We start from the raw sequence: 9477 nt of genomic DNA on the forward strand, positions 1-9477 counted from the left end.
AATTGTTACAGAAACATAACATAAACAACGGCAGGTAAAAACTCCCCTAGTGGGAGAAAAACCTTAAGCCAAACAGTGGCAGGAAAAACTCCCCTTTAGGAGGGAAGAAACCTGGACCAGGACCTGGATCATAAGGGGGGACCTTCCTGCTGAAGGTCAGTCGGGAAGAGCAGGAAAAGAGAGCTCAGAAAGAGAGAATAAAGAACAGAGAAAGGAAAAACAGACACACTGTCGAAAGTACAAAAAACAAAATACACTCACCAGCCACTTTATTAAGTACACCTTGACCCCCTTTTGTCTTCAGAACTGCCTTAATCCTTCATGGCATAAATTCAAGAAGGTTCTGGAAACATTCCTCAGGGAGTTTGGTCCACATTTACATGACAGAATTACGCAGTTGCTGCAGATTTGTCGGCTCATCAGAGCAGGCAACGTTTTTCCTTCTTCTGTTGTCCAGTTCTGGTGAGCCTGTGTGAATTGTAGCCTCAGATTCCTGTTTTTAGCTGACAGGAGTGACCAGGTGTGGTCTTCTGCTCCTGTAGCCCATCCGCCTCAAGTGTTGTGATGTATTGTGCGTTCAGAGATGCTCTTCTGCATACCTCGGTTGTAGCGAGTGGTTATTTGAGTTACTGTTGCATTTCTATCAGCTCAAACCAGTCGGGCCATTCTCCTCTGACATCTGTTATCAACAAGGCATTTTTGTCCACAGAACTGCTGCTCACTGGATATTTTCTCTTTTTCGGACTATTCTCTGTAAACGCTAGAGATGGTTGTGCGTGAAAATCCCAGTAGATCAGCAGTTTCTGAAATACTCAGACCAGCCCATCTGGCACCAACAACCATGTCAAATTCACTTCTTATTCTTCTTTCATGTATCGTCATCATATGTCCAGCTTTGTGTCGTGAAGCCATGCCCTCGTCTCAGGTCCCACTCGGAAGAGGACCTCTTCTGAAAGTGGTCTATGCAGGGGACAAGTGGTGATGATGTGGTTGATAGTCTGCTCAGGCTCCCCGCATTCACATGCTGTGCTGTCTGTTAGGCCCCACTTCTTCATGGATGCTTTGAAGCAGCCAACGCCGGTGCGTAGGCGGTTCAGGAGAGTCAATTGCCGGCGAGGTAGGTCTTCTCCTTCAGCGCCATCTCCAGGATCCCGGATGTAGTGGTGTATACGTGTCTGTCCTGCTGACTCCCACGGGGTGGCGTTCAGGCAGCCGGTTATGATCCTCAGGGTGTTGTTAATGGCTGCTTCCACCTTCTTGGTGTGTGGGCTTCTGCTCCATGTTGGGGCACAGTACTCGGTGGCGGAAAAGAAGAGGGCTTGTGTGGTGATGCGTAGTACCTTTGCAGAGGTACCCCAGGTCGTGCCAGCGAGGCGACGGATGAGTGAGACCCTTGAGGTTAGTTTGGCCCTCACTTCCTCGAGATGTTGTTAAATATGACAAAGTCCTGTCCAGGCGTACGCCAAGGAACTTTGGGGCCTGTTGGAACTCCATGGGTTTGCTGTTCACGGAAATCTCCAACTCCCTTGTCGCTTCCTTGTTGCAGAGGTGGAATGCTGCGGACACCGTCTTCCCAAAGCTGAGCTGCAGGCACCAGCTGTGAAGGTAGGCAGCCAAGATGTCCATGTCCTGGTTTAGGCTCTCTTCCACCACCTTCCATGTTGGTTGTTGCAGCATGATGGCAAGGTCGTCTGCGTACCCGTACTTTCTGGATGTTGTTGTTGCAGGTAGGTCAAGGATGTATATATTGAAGAGCATTGGTGAAAGAACAGACCCTTGTGGGACCCCGTTTCTCAGCCTCCTGAGCCTGCTACGCTAGCCGTCACTGGTCTGGAGGGTGAAGCTGCGATTTGACAGCATTTCCGTGATGAAGTTGACCATATGACGTTCTGGGATGATTCTCAACAGCTTCAAGTGGAGTCCGCGGTGCCACGCAGTGTCATAGACGGCGGTCAGGTCTAGTATGACAACCCCTGCTTTTGCTTTGGCCTGGAAGCTGTCCTCAAGGTCTTGCGTGAGCAGGGTTACTTGTACCACTGTTGACCTGCCCCAAGGGAAACAAGCCTGTTCCCTCGGAAGCTGTGAGTCTACTACAGGTTCAATACAGCCGTGGATCATCCTCTCCAGGATTTTAAAAGGAACACAGAGCAGCGAGATTGGCCTGTGGGCCTTGGGGTCATCCGGGGGTTTGTTGGGTTCCAGCAGGGCTATGACAGTCGCTCGTCTCCATGTCCTTGGGAGTTTGGACTTTCAGAGGCACACCGAGAAGAATGCGCACAATCAGGCTGATGTTATTTGGCTCTGGTGGATCACAAACTCTGGATGGATGTTGTCGGGGCCTGGTACCTTGCCTTATTTGAGTTTGGATATGGCATCCTTGAGCCCGGTTGGTGTACGTTTTCCTGATAGGTTGGCAATGACATTGGCCACCCGGGAGAGAGCGGATACCTTGTGTGATGTTAGGCTGGCAAAGTCTTTATCCGCACCTGGGAAGCGGCCATTTTTTAGGAGTTGGGCTGCAATGGTGTTTGCGGTCACCGGGCACTTGGGGGGTGTTGTGCTTCAAAAAGTCACTTCAATCACCTTTCTTCCCCATTTTGATGCTTGGTTTGAACTGCAGCAGATCGTCTTGACCATGGCCGGTGAGTGTATTAGTAGTAATTATCTGTTAGCTAGAGAACTAAGAAGAAGAAGAATCAAAAAACACAGGACGAGATGTTAAATTGTCCCTTGTGCCAATAGGTGGTGAGCACTCATTAGAGATATGCCATGTTGTTGGGAGTGGTATGTACTCAACAGGTTGGGGTTCTCCGAGTTGTGTGGGAGGTGAGTCTTGGCCAGGGTAGAATTTCAGGACAGCCGGGCAAGAGACACATCTTCAGTAGTGTATGCCCTTGCATCATTGGGTGTTTCGGCCTTCCAACACTATACACCCTCCACAAGGGTGGCCCGCCGCAGGATGATCAGTCCTCAGCTTGTGTCCCATGCTCAGCCGCCACCGAAATCCATCCTGTTAATCTGATGTTGGGGCCCAGCATGAGTCCTTCCGCTTGAGCCAAATCCACTGGCTGCTTCTTTCAGCTGCCTCTGAGACTGCTCTGATGGTCCTCCGCAGAGCCTGGCCGTGGCTTCCGAGTTCCTTCAACAGTCTGATGGTAGACGATGCCACAAATCCTCTGCATCCCACTTCAACTGGATAGACTTTGGTGTTCCAGCCACGCTGCCTCGCATTTGCTGCTAGCTCTGAGTAGCGCAGCCTCTTACGCTCATAGGCCTCCTCAACAGAGTTCTCCCACGGGACTGTGAGCTCTATGATGTAGATGTAGAAGAGTTGTATGTACATACGATTGATACCTGGTTAGTTGGTGGACTACAGAGACCACTGTATAAACAGGTGTCGACAGCAGACACTGAGGTGGTCAGAGGGGGGGACTGCAGGTCAGCATGCAGCTCCTGAAGCTCTGGCCTGCAAACATGTACAGAAAAGAAAAGGAGGGGGTAGACCAGCACAACAAACTACAAGAACAATGGAGAACAATGAGGGGGGTGAGATACTTAATAACTGAGAAAGGAAAGAGAAGGAGGGGTGACGGGTACTGCTCAGTGGATCATGTCGGTGCCCCCCTGCAGCGTTGCGCTATAGCAGCATATCTACAACAAAGCTTATATTTTGGTATTTCCGGATACAATTAGCATATTAGTTACATATTTAGTTTCACTCAAAACATTCAGATTTAGATTTAACATTTAGATTTAGATTATCATTTCACATTTAGGTATAACATTTAATATTTATATTTAACATTTACATTTAGATTTAACACTTAGACTTAGATTTAATATTTAGAATTAGTGTATACTGTGTATATATATATATATATATATATATATATATATATATATATATATATATATATATATATATATATATATATATATATATATATATATATTTAGCATTAACATTTAGCATTAAGATTTAGCAAAACTGGCAAAATATTTTTAGCGTGAGCTGCTTTACAAAAGGGGCCTCATATTCTTACAAACCTGATTAATAGGCTGTTTAAATGACAAATCCTGCTCAAAAGCAACTCCAAGGTTTTGTACAGTTGTACTGGACCCCATCGCAACATCCTCTGATCCCTTCCTTAGGGGTTTGGGAACAAAACCAATAACCTCTCTTTTATCAGAATTTGGAAGCAAAAAGGTTGTGGATATCCAAGTCTTAATGTACTTAAGACATGCCTGAAGTTTGGCTAATAACTCCTTCATAATATTGCTAAAATAAGGAACGTCCGGTCCCAGATGGATGCCGAACAACTTTAAAAGGCAATATTTTTTTTCTGAAGCCATTGTGTGATGTGATTACGTGGATGGCACTCTTGCCATTGTCCTGCTGCATCGCTCAACTTCCTCTAAGCTTCAGCTGGCAGACAGCTACCCAGACATGATCCTGCATGATGTACTGGTAACTCTGGTAATATAAAGAAGGAAAGGAAGAGAAAGAAAGGGCTTGCATGTGGGTTCTGATACTTTTTCTTGCCGTCAAATTCAGTTTGTAAAGTATTTGTGTGTGTGTATGATCAGTAGGAATCAGATGAGTCACAGTTATTGCAGAAATACATATCAAAGCCTGAGGTTCGTGATTTATATGCCCACGCTATGCGTGCACTGAGTCCAAACCTCCTTCACCTATGTGAAAATGGTTCTGACCAGATGAGGCAGGAGTCCTCTTTATCTGCTTCAGACTCAGGAGGTGATGATCTGTTTTTATATTTATTAGCAACCTTTGATGAACTCTTCTGTTGTGGCTTCTTGTGTCTTTGAAAAGCCTCTTCTTTGTTCCTGCCTTTTCCTCCTCCAGTTCAGGCTGTCTAGATCAGACACACATCTAGAAAGGATGTAGAGTCTGAAAACTGCCCAAAGCACTACCAAACTGCCTTTGCATGCAGTTTGGTAGTGCTTTGGCCAGTCAGAGCAACAAACAACGAATCAACGGGAGACTGAGTTGTGTAGAAGAGTACATGTCGGCAAAACATGAAATACATCTATGTCTGATTTTTGATTGGCTCCAAATGAGAAATAATGAGTTCCAAAGTGTGCTAGCCACACATATTTGCAAGGCAAATTTAAATTTGCTTGTGGTACGACTAGATTTCAAGGCAACTTCCAGCTGTCTTTTTACGGGTGTTTCTGCCAGGATGCCGGTGTTACTCTTTCTCCTCATAGCCAAATGAGCTTTCCTATGCTGAGCCTTATGAAATGGCAGCACATCTTCAGGGTTGAAATAAATGGCAGAAAGGCTACTTGGACCTGGAACAGGATCTCCAGTAGAAGTGAGAGGTTAGTGGTGGGAGAGGCCGTGGCAATGCCCGGCTGGTTGAGAGTCGTTGTAGGGACACCAGGCTGAGTGTACAGGAGACAGTTGTAGGACATGGAGAGTCTAATAGTGCGGCAGCTAAGCTCATATATGGAAGGTATTGTGCATTTTATGATAGAAGCATGAACCTTTGTACACAGTTTCTAGACACCATGAAGTTTCTTTTCTGAAGTGGAAGCACTTCAGGAGGGACATCTGGAACTTATCAGAGGAACACATTTAGGATGGTCATATATCCGTTTTTTAAGAGAGTTGTGTATCACATGCATGATGTTAAAATTGTTTAGATATGTGCAAATAGCGGGGCACGGTGGCGCAGCAGGCAGTGCAGCCGTCTCACAGCAAGAAGGTCCTGGGTTCGATTCCCGCCGGGGACGCTGTGGGCGCTGAAGTGCGTGTTAGTTCCCCCATGACTTCAGTGCCCACACCCTGGGTGGGGTCGGCGAAAGGATCTTTCTGTGTGGAGTTTGCATGTTCTCCCTGTGTTCCCCTGGGTAGCTAATGTGAGCTACCATCACAAAAACATGCAACAGTCCCGGGTTATACATGCCCCCTCTGGCCAACCGGGGCGCCAGATGGGGTGGGGAGGATCCGGCCGGAATAACGTGATCCTTCCACGCGCTACGTCATATAGAGAAATATAGAGAAACCCCACCCTGTCTTGTGAAAAGATGCGGCCTGCTCACTCCTCAGGTTAAGGAGAAGACCTGCGCTCAGTGCAGGGCCCTCCCAGGGTTGGTAGAGGATGGCAATGCCCAGGACTGTTAGGTAGGAGCACTGGGTGATAAAATGGGGAAAAAACCGGGATAAAAATATTTTTAAAAAAAAGAAAAGATATGTGCAAATAGACCGACATTTCCACAGCAGAATAGGAATATTTATTTTAAAGTATTAACACATTGGGAAAACACCAATAGACAAACCCAAAAATGAAATTAAGTGTTATGGTGTTATGAATTTTTTTTTTTTTTTAGAAATTTCTTTTTTGAATTCTTGTATTGTCATCTTGCCATCTCTTAACCCACCACAGCGACATTAACAGTCTCCTGAGCATAAGAAAAGGGCGGTACACTTGAGGGCAGCCTTCTTACAGCTGCAGCGTGTAGTACACCCTTTCTTGCAGCCACAATGAATAAGTTCATAGCAGCTCTGTGAAGCTTCTGGCAGGGTGGTCCACAGTGGCTGCCACCCCACTCCTTCTTTCACCCAGCCCCAATCAGAAGGACTTGGCAGCTGAGGGTCCGGTTCTAAAGCCTTGCACCAGATATTGGCTTGATATGCTGCCCGCTTAATGTGCTGGACAAGTGCAGCCTTTGTTGGTGGCATGTTCTCCAGAGTTCTGGATTTGTGCGTGAAGAGCTGTTGTCTTGCTTCATTCACCTGTGAATGAATGAGAATGCCATTGTCAAGTATATATGGGATGTCATTGTAAGCGACTGCTATTTTTAAAACATAATAATGCATAATAATATAAGTTATTACCTCTGTGGTTTCACTTGTCCTGTCATACATCAGTACAACAAAACGCTCCAGCTGTGAATTGACCTCCTCACTCAAATCTGCTTGCATCTGCAGGATTTCATTGAAAGCCTTGGTCACTTCAGGGAAAGCCTTCCAGGTCTCCCATGCCGTTTTCTTTCCTCTTCCTGCAAAGGCTGAGACTGTGTCACACCCTGTGAGTGCATGAAACAATGGGAAAGCAGCGCAGGTACTGGGATCCAGCTTGTTGGCTATTTCATGGACACTAATATGTCTGAAGCTGGTGCCTCGACCAAACGCAATCCACATTTCCTCTGGCTTGATCTTCCTAAACAAGGCTATGGCCAGGACAACAACATCAGTGTCCACGGTACGAATGGTAACCTTCTTCAAACCCTTCTGAACAGCATCTGTTACGTGCAGAAGCAAGCGCGTGTCTGCTTCCTCATGAGTGCATGGAGTGAGACTTGTTACGTCACAGTGAGCAGGAGAGCAAAGCACCATTTTGCCATGTGTCGTGTAAACTTCTTTTCCCTCTTCTACTGGGAGCCCCATGACTTGCTGAGAGAGGAATTCAAACAATTCTGTTTTGTTGTCATCTACACGGAGGAAGTCTTTCCATTGCTTTGGCAGCACAGTGGTTGGCATCACTCGTCTCCGTATTCCTTTCCCTCTCTTCTGTCTTGTGGTTCCTTTCAGACTGTCTGGGATGTAGACATCCCAGATGATATCAAGACGCCATGTTTTCGCAAGCTGATATTTTACATACGGCACAAAGACGCTGTCTGCATAGTCCTGGAAGGTTTTTGCTGTGCCAGGATTCAGCATCTGGACCACTGCTGCACCATCTAGGAAAACACCATCAACCATAGGAGTGGGTTGTGAGTCTGTGTCATCAGTCATTATGCACTTCAGAAGGTCTGCTTTTGTACCAAGCTGCATCTTCCCTCCCTGAGACAACGATGGTGGTGCTTGCTGGTTTTCGTGGCTGAAGAACTTCTCAAGATTTCCATCACGTACTTGGCAAGACACATACAGCTGTGAGAAGAGATTGCAATCACGCCTCAGTGCCTCAAGTTGTATTTTTTGTTTTGAATGTGTTTTCACTGGTGGGTGGCTGAAGAGTGGCATCTTGTTCTTGTGAATGGTATCTGTGACTGGCTTTGTTCTCTGCTCAGGCCATTCTTCTACAAAGGTCTTGTACTGTTGTGCACCCAAGGACTCTACATTCCTCACTGTGTCTGCAACTGCTGAAGTCATGATATCTTTGGTGTCGAGCACCAGAAGATCCTGACTCTCTTCAAGAAATGGATTCCCCATCTCTTCAATCACTGCTGTGAGGGACCTAACCTGCTTCCTGAAGGCTTCTTGCACTGCTGGCTTCTGCTCGTGGTGACGGTTTTCCCTTGGGGTGCTGTCATTCTCAAAATCTGTTGTCATTCTGGCAATTTCTGGACCTGCCAGCATCCAACGATGCAGTGCCCCAGGATTCTCCGTCAGGCCAACTGCTCCACCAGATCCTTTGATGAGAGCGTTGTTCTGTTCATGGCATTGGTCAATTGCCATGGCTGAGAACTTGTGCATTGTTTTGTGCACAACAAACTTTCCAGCACAGAATTCTGCCAGTATTGCCGGATGTTTGTCAGAGAGGACCATCATGTCACGAACATGGACAGAGAGCCACCTGGAGTAGTGAGTGTGATCCAAAGCAAACATCCAGGGTAGAAGTTGTGTCAGTGTTTCTACATAGAGCTGAAAGTTGCCCTCCCGCAGTGATCTGATGTACATAAGCAGGAGGAGCTCGAGTGAGAAGGTTTTAAACCAGTAGTCAAAATGCACACTTTCCTTTGCTCGCTGTACACACCATTCCTTATCCTTACCATTCCTTATATTCCTTATTCCTTCCTCATTATAACAAAAACATATTTTTTTTAAATGATGTACTTATTATAATGGAGAATGAAGCGAAAATAATGGAAAAATGCAATGCTGAGGTCAATGACCTCTCAAGGTCACCAGAGGTCAGACCCAAAGTGCTTCCACTTCAGAAATTAATCCTTGGGGGGTGTAGATTATATGTAGAAAGTTTCATGCTTCTATCATAAAATGCACAATTGGTTTGCTTATCTGCCGCACTATAAGACTATTGATGGAGCAAAATTGTTATCCTTAAACACACCTCTATTAAAGGGACACATTGAATTTTACTGAAATCCAAGCTGGATGTTTGTTGTTGCTGCCAAGGGATAATAATTTCAGGCACATCATAAATGGACATTGCTTTGCCTGGGTTGTTTAGCACAGGCTGTGTTTATTTATTGTTTAACGGGTCATGCAGTGACATTTTAGAGGCTGCAGCCTATGTGAACAGTGTGGTGGAAAAGATGATATACTGATGTCATTTTCTATTACATAACTGCATTATTGAAAGGTGGAAATCACGATTATTCTGCAGAAAGAGATAGTTTCTCTTTAGTGGATTTTACATTTCCCAACAAATGTTTGAGGAAATCAAATATGTCTCCTTCATCCACCCTGATGGGTTTGCTCATTCTTTGCAGCCGAGTGTTCCACTGAGGACGAAGAGATCCCTGAAATACTGCCTTGGAAAACTGAAG

Source organism: Cololabis saira, chromosome 18, assembly GCF_033807715.1.
Source record: "Cololabis saira isolate AMF1-May2022 chromosome 18, fColSai1.1, whole genome shotgun sequence".
Classification (NCBI taxonomy): Eukaryota; Metazoa; Chordata; class Actinopteri; order Beloniformes; family Belonidae; genus Cololabis; species Cololabis saira.